The sequence below is a fragment of the Python bivittatus genome, unplaced genomic scaffold (assembly GCF_059951505.1).
Source record: "Python bivittatus isolate LINGU-HERP-01145 unplaced genomic scaffold, Pbiv_v1 ctg000020_np1212, whole genome shotgun sequence".
Classification (NCBI taxonomy): Eukaryota; Metazoa; Chordata; class Lepidosauria; order Squamata; family Pythonidae; genus Python; species Python bivittatus.
Genome location: NW_028277030.1, coordinates 88,260,976 through 88,275,319, shown reverse-complemented (window position 1 = coordinate 88,275,319; position 14,344 = coordinate 88,260,976). Strand labels below are relative to the sequence as shown.

Genomic DNA, 14,344 nt, shown 5'->3' with positions numbered 1-14,344 from the left:
AACGCTTACGAAAAAAGAAATCCACTGTTATACCAATTGTGATTGGAGCCCTTGGAGCAATACCTAAAGGGCTCTCTCAATATCTGGAAATTTTGAATTTATCGGACCTGAGCACTCTAATTTTACCAAAAAAACACCCTGCTAGGAGCTGCCTATATTCTCAGACCTTACCTTAATAATTCTTAGATCCTTTGTTAGGACTTGAATTATTAGGCTTCCACCAGTCTTTGACTGTGAATTTAATTGTAGAATGATGATGATGATGATGATGATGATGTAATATCTAGTTCCAGCATAGGATTTTCAAACCATTTTTTGACATTTTATTCAAAAGATTATACTTCCTCTTGTTTCCCAATTATACTTGCAGAATCTATTCACTATAAATTGGAAGGTCTTTTGACATCATTTTGCCTGGTTTTGATAAACTTCTTATTATATATTATTAATATAATAATATATATTATTATTATTATATTCTTCTTGATATAATTACCTACATATATTTTTTCCCTTAGTGTGTTTTGATGGACAGCATGCACTGGTTAGCCAGTTTCAAGTGAGCCCCAGTTCACTTTAAAATAGTTTTGTTTTGACATTTAAAATACTAATGCTTCCTTTTTCTCTAGCATACAAGATCTTTTATAGAGAGGAAGAGAATAAAGAAGCATGGGATTTTAGTGTGAGGAGACCCAAGCTCTCCTCTCTCACAGACCTTTAATACTTTCCATTCCAGCTCAGATTATGCAGGAACAGCCACATGTACTTGCTGCTTCTCACTAGTCAGAATCTGACCCTCAAAAAAAAAAAAAAAATGCCCAAAGATTTATGCCTCATTTCCATATAAAATCAACACTTTTCTTTGACATTTGATGAAAGTTAATTTTGTTCATCAGCTTTTGAGCTATACTCCCCCCCGCACTATCAAATCTTTATGTATCTGATGGTTCAAATCATATACTTATTCTAGAACTTACTGTTTTCTGTCTGAAAAGGTTTTTGGTGTGAAATATTGCTACGTGGTTACTTTGCCTAGTATCTAATACAAAAAGAAGTGCATAGGCACATAGGTGGTAGAAACAAGCACTGAATATTAATTTTAATCCTCGACAAAGCTTTGAAGTCTGGAAAGAAAATCATTCCAAAGGGCTGAATCCAAAGAATCACTTTCAGAGCTCATGATTAAAGGCAGATTCAACCCTATTTATTTCAGTGAGTCTATCCTGTCTGGATCCAACACAGTAGGGATGAGGAGGGTCTCTGTTCAAATTAAATGCCTTATCTTATGCTTTCTAAAGAACATATCAGAGATTTGAATTCAGGAAGAGCCCTTCCAGGAGGATACACTCCTGAACATAAGCAGAATGGAGAAGACTCTTGAGAGTCCCCTGGACTGCTAGGAGGTCAAACCAGTCAATCTTAAAGGAAATCAACCCTGATTGCTCATTGGAAGGATTGATAATGAAGCTCAAGCTCAGATACTTTGGTCACCTAATGCGAAGAGAGATCTCTTTGGAGAAGACCCCGATGCTGGGAAAGATTGAAGGCAAAAGGAGAAGAGGACGGCAGAGGATGAGATGGTTAGATAGCATCACTGAAGCAATGAGCATGAAACTGAGCAAACTCAGGGAGGCAGTGAAGGACAGGAAGGCCTGGCGCAATATGGTTCATGGGGTCACGAAGAGTCGGACACGACTTAACGACTAAACAACAACAACAAAGCAATACTGAGTACAGGTAGTCCTCGCTTAACAACCATTCCTTCAGCGACCATTCAAAGTTATCACAGTGCTGAACAAATGGTAGTGTGACCCATCCTCAGAGTTATAGCAGTTGCAGCACCCCTGCAGTCCCTTGATCAAAATTTGGGTGCCTGGCAGCCCACCTGCATTTATGACTGCAGCGTGAACTTCAACCCCCACCCACCCAGCTCCCCCCCCATCCCTGCCCTTCTGGCTGCCCTGCACTCTGCCACCTACCCCTGCCACCCCTGCCACCCCCAGGTGACCTCCACTGCCTTCTTCCTCCTGCTGCTGACAAGATGCAGCTGCTGGCCCTTCGCAAGGCCCTTCAGGAGGCCTCCCTGAAGACCACACAAGGCTTCAGAAAATTTCAGGTAATGGAAGGAAAAGTACTGTTTAGAGACAAGTTTTTTTTAAAAAAAAATCTTCCTTTCTTTTTTTTAAAGGTTGGTTTGTGATAATTAGGGGTTTCCTAGAGATATGCCCCACTGCTGGCTGTGTGCAGAACTGGAGCTGCCAGCCAAGGCCACACAATTGTTCAGTGGAGAATTCCTTTCTTTGGTTTGTTTGTTTATTTGTCTTTGAAGATTGACAGCTCCAGGCATAAATCACTGGGTTATGCTCAAATTATGTCATAGGCAGTAGCTGGTAGTAGCTCCCACCAAAAGATGTCTTTTCTTGCCCTTCTCCAAATGAGCTCAGGCTGGCATATATATGTGATGCCTTGCGACCCTTTCATTTTTGCAGTAATTCTATTCTTACTATTTACTATTCTAATTATGTCCTCGTGTCACCCAGTAAGCTCTGAGGCTGAGTAAGAACTTGAGGGCAAGCCTCTGGATGTACACCAGAATATGATTGCCAGATTGCCAACAGATACAGGCTGAAAGACCTGAAGGCACCAAAGCTATAACTGCTGCATTTGCTCTTATTTGGTTCCAGGTATAGAATGCTAGAACTGGAAGCGAGCTTGGAAATTATCTATATGAGCGCAGGATCTATCTGCAGAATGATAAAGCAGCACCCCTGACTGCCCAGCATTTGCTACAACGCTTTCAGTGAAGGAGAGCCCTGCTTTTCTGAAGATATAATTCTGTGGCATTTTTAGAACACAGTCTTAAGTAACTTCTCAAGAAAGTAAGTCCTCCTCCATTTGGTAACACTTTCTTCTGAGAAAGGAAATAAATAAAGACCTTCAGTATGACAGTGTCTATCCATATTAAGTAGACCTGACCACAGACTGAATCACAGACATTCAGTAGAAGCCACGATGATGTTGAAATGATGTCACATGCATCATGACCTCATGATTGACATGATGCTTACACATACACACTCCCGTGTAGACACTCATGGCTGAATACAGTTAAAAAAATAGTTAAAGATGTGTGGCAGTGAAAATGGCCTGCTTGTGTTTAGGCTAAAGACAACCCAGGATCTTGAAGGAGCTTAAAGGCAGATAAATTGTTATCCTTTAAGGCACCACAAAATTTTTTTAATGTTCTCACTACAACACATTTTGGTCACTTCCCCATAGCAACTGATCATATTTTCTAAGTCATCCAACTATCACTGGGCAAACATAATAGTGGGGGGTCACTGGGAAAACCTCATTGTGGGGGTCGGCCAAAAGTGGTCAGGAGTGGGACATCTAGGAATGTACAACCCACTAACTGTGGATGGGAACAACAGGACATTTTTAAGCAGGCAACACAATGTAACAGCAGTCTCAACTCATCTGACCGTTTTGGTTAGGTAAATTGAGACCAATCCATTTCCCCCTCTCCATCTTGTTTTCAGGAATAATTGAATTCAAGCAAATTTACTGCTGTTCACTAAGTGGAGTTTCATAGAGATATAAAATTATCTTCTGACCATCAAACACATTTTGATCAATTCTTGTGCTTTAAATCAGCAAAGAGGTATGAAATAAATAGTCATGTTGCTTTTTTTCTGACAAGGAGATAAATGCATCTGTTAAAAACACACTGAGCAACATCTGGGAAAACACCAGCAACCTACAGGCACAGAAGGCATGTGAGTCAAAAGAAGATAGTGAAGGTGTCTGGATCAGAATTGGGGGAGGGGGGCAAGAAAGCCTCAATGAAGATAAGACTTCAATTGTCAGGCTTTTAGAATACAAAAGAGGCAATATTGGAAGGAAAGCTTTCTTCCTATCCTCATCAATGTAAATGCAAAGAAAACAACATTATAGGAACATAGAATGTGGTATCATCAGAGGATTAATCTCGAAGGGCACCACTATCGTGAAGCGGATGCCTTGGGTGGCTGATTTCAGACATCATAAAAGGACAATTCTGAGTTATTGAATGTAATATTACTCTGTTTTTATTCTCATGGATGGGAGGCATTTGTGGGGTTTTCTGCCTCATATTACTCAATTTAACCTCAATCTGGATAGCTGGGGGTGCCATTTGCTCTGTGAGTCAGGCAGCAAAATCTTAGGCTGATCCCAAATGCTGAACGTCTGTTTGCAGGCTGACCATCAACGGAAGACTGAGAAAGGATAGAGAAGGAGGAAGAAGTCTGTGTTCTCCAGACATTAATTATGACTCAGGTTTTTGCTTTTGATCTTTATTTCTGACTCACACTCCACTCCTTAAACATTTTACTCATCCTCCAGCTTGGTTGACTTGTAGAATGGGCTACTGTACTATCATTTTTCCCTTCCCACCTCATTCTTCTGGAGATGCTTCAGTGTCTGTTCCCATTCATACTGGGGAAAGCAACTGTTGCTTCATTCACTGTTCAATCTCATGTGGCTCAATTAATGATATTTTAAAAATATATTCTTAATACTTCATTTACTGCTCATCTTGGGCAATGCAATACAAGAAACTTGCAAATTTGTCCCAAAGTTTTGGATGCTGTTTTGATCAGAGACATAGCTATTCTGTGTTTCATAAAGAGAAATCTGACCTAGGAAATACATTTTTTTTTTTTTTTTACTGAATGTTGCAAAAAGTAACAAAGCTGTGGGAATTTTCTGCCCAATAACTTTTCTGGTGTGGAGTAACTTGTATGAAGATGCCTCACGTTGAACCAGAAAAACATCTGTATCTATAAGCTACCAAACATTCTGGGTCATGGAGATATTGTCATGCCAAATACCTTTACCTTTGATGGCTCTGTAGGCAATAACACATAGGAAGTGTCAAAAGAGGAGGAAAAAAAATCTACTTCAAATTCTGTGCTGAGACAATGCAATTTCTGAGCTCCAAATAAATTATGCTTAAAAAAGAAAAGGAAATTTAAATTGCATGGTTTATCCTATAGCAGATGTTAGAATTGAATTGTGTGTTGTAGCAGTCGAAAGAAAGATACAGTACTGGTTGGGCAAAGCCAAACATGCTTGGTTAGATATGAGTTGACTTCCTACCACAAGAGTTCCATGAAACAAAAAGTCTTCATTTCATTATGGTATCCACCAAGCCCTGTGAAGTATGTCAGCCCAGCAAATCCCAAGTTAACAAGTCAGAAAAACTGTGTTAATAGTTTTTCCCAAACTGGGCTCAATGAAACAGATCTGGACAGGAGGGTATGACAGCAGTCTGTCCAGGAGAAATAAAACTCCCACAAAATGGTCATGCTCCAATGTGAGTTTCCTGTGTAGCAGAAGTGCAGGACAGCAGGGGGGAAATGATTTGCAAGGATTATAGGGAACTAGAAATGTTAAATGTTTGAAACATATCTGCAGTGTGAGTTTGTCAACATCATGGAATCGTGGGGGAGGGGCAGGCATGCATTAGCCCTATATGGTAGGGTTCAGAGTCAGGTTGGCTAAGTGTGGGAGGTAAAGTAGGGTTAGGTAGAATATACATTACAGGATAATGCAATTTTAACCTCATTGACCTCACCCTGATATGCATAAGCTGTGTTTTCACCATCCTAAATCATTCAGCATCATCTGCAGACTTATCTCTCTGATTTACTGCATCCAACTTCATCTCATTTTTACATTAAGTTAAGCAGTGTCACCTTCAGTGAAAATCCTTAGGAGAATGTAGTGTTTACTTTCTTCTACCAGGAGAACTGAACACCATTTATTTCCTCCCGTATAACATGTTTACTCAGAAGAAGAAATTCCCACTGTGCTCAACAGAACTACTAGTAGATGAGAAAGGATAGGCACGTGACGCGGTCTCTTATTCCCCACCTGCCAAGTTTTTTAAAAGAGAATTTGATGAGGGAATTTTAAAAGGGTTTTGGATGGGCATTATATCTAGCAGATTAGCCTGCATATACATTTGTTGACATTCTCAAAGGATTTCAAATGTTTGGCATGAAAAGACATTTTGTAAGAATAATCCTGGTGGATCAAGCTAAGGACCATCTTAATTCAGCTTTTTTTTTTTTTTTAACCACTTCATAATGGCCAACCAGATGTCTTTGGGGTGCTTGCAGGTAGGAGATGGGTCAGCTCCCTTCTTTGCTGAAACCAAGCTGAATGCTAGTTTTTCTTCATCTCTCTAATTTATCTCCCCCCCCCCTCCATTTAATCAAGACAGATTTGGGAAGATAAAGTCTTCAGGGCAGTGGGGGTGGGGGGAGGGTATGGCAGCCTGACAAAATCTATTGTAGTTTATAAATTGAATACATAGTGATTGTCCCCATTCTGCAGAAAGTATGACCAGGGAATTTTGCATATTGCTCATTTAGTGGACATTCTCAACATTTTCTCAATGTCCATAATATTAATGCTAGTGGACTAGCAGAGTACTATATATAGAATTTATCTGCAGTCTAAGCTTATTAAGTATGCACGTTATGGATTTTCCTCATGACTGCTGTCACTGGGTACACATCTGTAACGTTTCCACATGCAATGATTATTAATAATCATTTTCTAGCACAAATGTAGAAAACAATAAAAATACTGACTTTTTCCTTAAAGTGCCCACTTGTGAAGGAATCAGCCTTTAAATACACAGCCATAAATTGTCTAATAATAAAACTGTATCACTGGCATCTTCAAGTGATAAAACATCAGAAGAGGAATTAGGTCTTGGTGTGAGGTCTACAATAAACTTTCCAAAATCCCTTCAGTGTAAGTATGATTGCTTTTAATGGGTTTTCTTGTCTTGCCTTGTATATTTATGTGTGGCTTTGGATGACCCTTTGTTTCCTTTAGTGTAACAAGATCTGAAGGAATTTGTTGCTGGTGTGTGTGTGCATGTGTGTATTTGTGTGTGTGTGAATATATATGTGTGTGTGTGTGTGCATGTGTGTGTGTATAACAACATCACTATGAGAATTTTCTGTAGCCAAAAAAATTCAAAAGAAATATGTTTAATATATATTAAGTAGACCAAAGTTAGGCCAACCCCCTAAATTCAAAGTCTGTTTCCAAAGTTTTAGCCAGCAGTTCTCAGGCTTCAAATACTGCAAATGAATTTGGAACAGCTGTGTGCAGCTTTCAGAAATCAGGGGTGGTGAAAGTTAAAAGTCAGCAATCCCATAAAGTATAAAAAGATTGTTTTTATAGGGAAAAATATTGCTCACAGTTCCCCCATCATCTGAAACTTTCCATGAATCAAAAGTTGCCATCTGAATTTCGTGTGGATTTTGTCCACCATATTTGTAATATTTATATTTCTATATAAATATATTTGAATATGTGTAATCTCTCTGTTGGGTTGCATGTGTAGAGACATGTTGAAAGAAGGGTATGAATCTATAGAAGGAAGTAGAAGAGAAGGAGATTAATTTTACTCTTTCCAAAATGATGGAGAGTGAATTTGAAAAGTTTTTTAGGAAGTTTGGATCTATTCTACCAAGATTTTTCAAGTGGATGTAGTGGTTTTTGTATTTGGGATTTTTATTCCTGTATGCTGCCCAGAATCACCATGAGTGAGTTGGTTGGCCATATAAATTGCTTAAATAAATACATAAAAATAAATAAATAAATAAATAAATACGTAAGTAAGTAAGTAAGTTTTGGATTCTTTTGAGGGACAATGTGGACATCTCATTGGGGAAGAGCAAACTACAAGAATATCTATCTAAAGTGCATGCTGCAGAGATAGACAACATGAATGTCTTTTCTCTCTTTCTCACACACACAAACACACGTACATTGTAGTCATCACAGACTGGAGAATGGGGAAGAGAATTACTGTACAGGAAAGCCTTTCTATTTTTAGCTTAGAGCAATATTTTTTCACACATTGACCTCTTGCTGTTGTGAATGATACCAATTTTGTGACATCACCAATGCATCACTGAGCAATTCAGTGTGTCACATATCTTCTTAGTTGCCACATTTTCTTTCAATTATCCTTCACAGAAAGCAGGAAATATGGTAGTAACAAATGGTCTCAAACAATCTAGTTCCACAAATTGTTAGACTTTATAGCAAATATCCCACTAGCAAGAGATGTACCAAGATCTCTCTGATGCTCCCTTCAGAAAAACCGACCTTTATCAAATTCATGTGATAATAATCCTCATGAGTCTTTTGTCAAATGAATGTTATTGTAAATGGATTTTGTTTCATCTCTTGAATCAATACCATTGCTATGAGAATTTTCTGTAGCAAAAAAGCAAAAGAAATGCCTTAGGGACTATCACAATTTTCCACAGATCTGTTTCCACTTAGCACCCTTTATCAAGCCTTTGGTTGACATAATCAGGATTATTGAAAAGGGGTAAACAGTTGGATGTTTCACAATTGATAATGATCCTATAAGTAATAAAATTTTGATTATTCAAATCTAGGTCACTGAGAAGAACAATCTTAATGAATCCAGAATAAATCTTGTTTTTGCTTTACTAAAGGTTGTATTTGTTTAGGAACGGCATAGTTATATAATGCATTTACTGGCATCTCCTGCATTGTGTGTCCCTGTGGTGAACATTTTTCACTTTACTTTGCACCTGGCATAAATTTATACCTGGGATTATCAACTGTGATGGGACTACAAATTCCCAAAGCCCAGTCAGGACATGTCACTGGAATTTTGGGAACCACAGTTGATGACTATGTTTTGGGGCAGACCTCAGGGGCTAGAAAGCAGAATCGGTATAAGGCTTTGGGGAAGTAAAACTCATTGCAAAAATCTATCTATGAGGTATATGTGGCTAAGAGTTGACAACAACTTGACAGCACATAAGCAACTGAGACCACATTCCCTGAGAGCTGTCTTCCCTTGCCTCCCACCATATTTCCCTCTACACATCACCACTATAACATTCTCACCCACCCCTGAACCCTGCTCCTCCAGGCAAGGACCCAGCCATAACAGAATCCCACATTCTCCCTACCCAGCCACTCACCTCAGCATCAGCTGCTTCCACTTCTCACTCAGTGCCCAACACCCAGGTGACCAGCCATCATCTCCCAATCCATATACACCAAACCTAATCTTCCTACTCTCACCAGGAAGAATAGAGGTAAAAACAGCCAAGCACTATCAGGCTAGATTAGGGCAAACTCATGCCCCCCTTCTGTCCCACCTGGGGAAAGGGCAAGTAACCATGCCCGCAACACCAACCCCACTAGACCAGGGGTCAGACCTGGCTAATAAAGCTGTGCAAAGCAATCAAAAGCAGTTCTTCACAGCTGGTGGGTGTCCAATTCAAACATTTAAAGCAGCTGTCTCTTGAAAGCTCACCCAAGCTGCTTCAAAGGCAGTTCCTATTGGTCTCTGCACACATTTGCATACATAGCTGGCCTTGCTTTAATGGTTTGTATGGGAAACTACTAGGAAATCCCAGGGTTGTAGACTTGATTGGGAAGGACAAAAAATCTCAGAAGAAGGCAAAGGCACATCTCCTCTGTACTGTTGTCAAGAAAACTCCAAGAGATGAGCTTAGCTTGAGGGAGAATTAGTCCCATCGCAGCTGGAGAGTACCAGTTTGGAAAGGCTGATGTAAGTCACAAAAGTTCCCTTTGGCTATTTATGCCACAGTCAACTTATTCCTTAAAATGCTCCAAGTCTCTTCATTATATATGCAGTGAAGTCTCTTTTGCCCTTAGCTGAAATGGCCAGAGTCCAGTGCAGAAAATGCATTAAGAGTGTCTTGCTGTTGATGTTTCAGTTGCCTGTTTATTCTGCTGAGGAAGAACCAAGGGACTCCCACTTCCTCTTGGGTCAGTACATTATGTGAAACAGGATGCTATTATTTCTGTACCAATAGAAAATGCCAAGGACAATAAGCACTTCCTTTTTTTTCTGCTACAACAAAGGTCCTGTTGACAACTTTCAGGAGAAATGTGTGAGGGGAGGAGTGGAACTTGGAAGCCATTTTCTAGCTCAGATTTTCCTATGTTTTGATTTGCTGAATAATGAAATCAGTAAACTTTAACTAGAGTTAGCAAACTCCACCATTGGCAAATCTTTCCAGAACTTAAAAAACATAATATGTACTGATGGCTAAAGGGCCCTGTATACAAGGAGTCTGCATTGGTTTGAAGCCAGGCTTGGATGTCTGTGATTTCACAGAGTCAACAGCCTTCAAGAGCTGAGCTAACTTATTTCTGGCTATGTTGAGATGTGTGCACCTGAAATCAAACTTAAAAAGGCTTTCTCTGAAGAGGTTGTGGATGGGCTGGTTTTCCATCAGCAAGAACATTCTGATCTCCCATTAATTTACAAGTGTGTGTGTGTATGAACACAAAGGTGGCTCTTCCCAGTCTGGAAGCACAGAGTCTAGCACAATGGGGGCACTGCAAGTCCATTGTTGTAGTAACTGTGGGTGTTATTCTGTGATGCCACTCACAGTTTTCTATCAGTTTTTGGTGGCGCCTGTCTTCAAAGTCGGTGGAGGCTTCATAGCACAGGGCTCACCAGTGGGTTCTGTCAGCAGCCTCAGCTTCTAATTCCCTTGGCTGGATGTCATAGTAGCATAAGGTTTCTTTAACAGCATCTTTGTAGCGCATGCATGGATGACCTCGAGGTCTCTTTCAGGTCTCCAGTTCACCATAGAGCAACTGGTGAGACATACAGTGGTCATCCATTCTGACGACACATCCCACCCGCTGCATCTGGGCTCTGATGATGAGGGACTCAATGCTGGTGGATTCCGTGCAATCCAAGACCTCCAGGTTGGAGACACAGTCTTGCTAACAAATGCCAAGGATGGAGCAGAAGGCATGCATGTGAAATTTCTCCAGGACTCATATTCATATAGGAGAGAAGGGATAACCACAGCTCTGTAGACTGTCAGCTTTGTGGAGATATGGATGTTGTGTTGATTGAGCACTCTAATATGCAGCTGCCCCAGTACCTGGCTAGCTTTGCTGATCCTAGAGTTAATTTCTTTGTCCAAAGACCCATCACTAGAGATGATACTTCCCAAATATTTGAGGCTTTTTACATTTGTCAGCTGGATGTTGTCAACGGTGATTTTTGGTTCTATGGGGTTGGTATCTGGCATGGGCTGGTAAAGTACTTCAGTCTTGTTCAGGCTGATAGTCAGGCCTAAGAGCGTAGCAGCATCTGAAAATTTGTTCAGCATCGACTGTAGATCACTGTCTTTGTGCATCAAGAGCACACAGTCATCAGCAAAGAGGGTTTTTTGAATGACTGTATGGAGGCACTTTGTGTGTGCAAGTGGCAAAGGTCAAAGAGAGAGATTTCCAATCGGTACCTGATATACACTCCCTCCTTCGGACCCTGGACAGCACATGACAACATGCAAGTGAAGAATAGATTGAACAGGACTGGGACTAGTACACAGCCCTGTTTCATCCCATTGGAAATGGCAAATCCAACTGATATATCACCACTATAAAGGACCTCCTGTCATTCTGTTGTGGAGTAGCTGAATCAACTTCACAAATTCCCTCGGGCATCTGTAACGTCTCGGGATGATCCAGAGAACCTCCCTACTTACAGTGTCAAATGCCTTTGTCAGGTCAATGAAGACAGAGTAAAGAAGCTTGTTCTGCTCGATGCACTTCTCTTGAACTTGTCTCATGGCAAATATGTCTACTGTACTCCATTCTGACCAAAAGCCACACCGTGCCTTCAGGAGTTTTCTTTCTGAGACAATGACAAGGCTGTTCAGGAGAGTGAGGGCAAAATTTTTGCCTGTGATGGACAGCAGTGAGATAACCCTATAATTTCTGCAGTCGGATTTGCTTCTCTTGTTTTTATGGAGAGCCAGAATGAGGGCATTGTGGAAGTCATCAGGCATCTACTCTGTGAACCAGATGTCTTTCAGGATGTCCTGGAACACCTGTAAAGTGTTCAGATCTAGTGCTTTATCAACTCAGCAGGAATGCCATCCTGCCCTGTTGCTTTATTTGAATTCATCTGCAAGATCGATGAATTATTTATACAATCTCCCATCATTTTACAGTTCTTTAAAGGGCAACAAAGAAATATCTTGGTAGCACAATGCCTCCATGCAACTCACATCCTCCCACTGCAATAACTATTTTTTGAGAAATTCTAGGCCAAGCATACCCATCGTGAAATGTAAATATGAATGGGTAGAGCACAGAAGTGGGGAAATGAGGGCCCTCACTAAATGCAGTTTTTGCATTCTCCAGTTGGTTAGGTAGAATGAGTAATGACTGGCTCATTTTAGCACCTGAAGAGTTGCAGCAGCACAAAAAGCCACTGATCAGCTTCACATTGGTTTTGAAAGATTGGGGAGTGGAAAATGGTGGCAGGATGAGAAAGCTTTAAGTTGGAAAGAATCTAAAGAATGTTTGATGCTTGGAACAACATTTGTGTTTCTGGGAAGACAAGATCCCCATTATTTCCTTCAAGTATAACTGTTCTGTTTGCAAATGCTGTTGGAAGATATCCAGAAGTCACATCTGATGAAAAAGTTCTGTGTTCTAATTCCTCTTCTATTCCACCTTCCCCTCCCATTCTTCACATTAATGTGTTAATGATTCATCTTCAGATTTGGGACTTTGACACTTTAAAGCTGCTTTAAAGACTTTAAAAACACTTTAATATGGTCTTGAAAGCTGCACAGGTGCTGGTGAAGAAACGTCATGAAGCAGTCACTATCTTTCTTGTGAGATCCTGGGTCTTTCCTCACAAGCAAACTGTAGTATCACTCTTGTATCCTGCTGGCATCATGAGACTTTGCCTTGACTCTCCTTGCTATCCCAAGTGTTTAGCAGCTTGTTAACCCATAGAGTTGTCCATAAGTGTGCATATAGTGAGGGCCCTGATTGGCATATGAATAGCCAATGACTTTCCCACCTTCCCTCTTAAGATTTCCCTCATGTTAATGTTGCCTGGGCACAGAAATTTACATGAAAATCAAGATCGAGGTAGTCACATGAACATACCTCCACAAATTGAGCTGGGGAATCACTACAATTATTCCCCAACATGGCTCTGGAACGAGACTGCTTAAGGAGAGGTCATCAAGTGTTTGTCACACAAACAGGAGAGTAGATTATCTAAACAATGCCTCGGATGAGATGGGTTAGGATCCTACAAGCAATGCATAAAATTGTGTTGCCAGGCTTGTTGAAATTGATTGAATGGGGCAAATTTCAGGAGGGAAATCTTTTAAAATAATTGCAAAAGCTATTCCCATGCGTCACTAATATTCTTGCTACTGTCTCTTTTCTGTGATGTGGGACTTATTATTGTTCTCCAGGGTCAAAAATGTGGCATTTCACACAGACATGATAGGGGACCCCCACCCCTCCACTGTTCTAAAACCTCGGGTACAAAATTAAAAAGCGGAGGGAAGCATTAAGCGTTTTAAAGAGTTCCCATTAAACCTCCAATGCACTGCAAAATAAAAAAGGACTAGAAAATCTATTGCGTGAGCGTATGTGTTTAGCATTGATGGCAAAATGTAATGGTATTACACCACAAGAGACTCAGACATAATTATATATAACAGGTATCCAATCTACTTCCCACTGTTCTACTTTTATTCCTTGGGTCCTTCGGGGATTTCCTTTCTTTCCCCCTTTTTTTCTTTTACTAATTTCACACCTTTGCTTAGCAACCTCAAGCACAAACTCTCTGCTGCATTTTCTAGGCTTGGCACAGCTTAATTCTGATTTAGACTTTTGTGCTTAAGTTTTTAACTTCTGCTCCCCACCCCCATTTCCAGTAGCTTCCCTGGCCAGGGATGTTCAGCTTTTGAAGACAGAGGTCAGAAGAAAGAAATCTGGTTAACATATTGTGTTACTTTTCTCCTTCTGTTATATATGATGCAATGTTGGAGTCACATTTCTGCATAGCCAACGAGCTCTGGAGGACACCAGGATGGGAAAGCTTGGCCTAGAGTCAGCTTCAGAAACTGATCAATACCTGATAAGGTATTATCAGAAACCTTATCAAGAGAGCTAGGCCTCCAACATTTAATGCACAGAATGGTTTTATATTTTTAAAAATGCTATTATGGGGACTATATTGGAATTTGTTATGCTAAGAACTTTCTTCCCCTTGCCTATCCATCATATGATACAGTAGTACATGGCCTAGCCATTGTGAATGCCAAATTATGGGCATTGAACTTCAGTGACCTGGATGTTGGGGATGACTGATTCAGAGGTTAGAACCCAACACAAGTTGCATTGGTCTTCCAATCAGTAGGGTTCCAGCAGACCCAGAATATAGTTACTGCTGCTCCTCAGACTTTCTTGGTCA

The 14,344-nt window shown here is 40.4% G+C and overlaps 1 long non-coding RNA gene across 1 annotated transcript in view; it reads left to right on the top strand.

Moving 5' to 3' along the window:
• The window catches only part of LOC148217122 (uncharacterized), a 37,460-nt gene extending 34,296 nt beyond the window's left edge, over positions 1 to 3,164 (top strand). Inside the window, exon 3 of the long non-coding RNA XR_015797994.1 lies at positions 2,685 to 3,164. This is a non-coding gene — a long non-coding RNA (uncharacterized LOC148217122). The remainder of the gene's footprint in view (positions 1 to 2,684) is intronic.
• Positions 3,165 to 14,344: the final 11,180 nt, after the last annotated feature.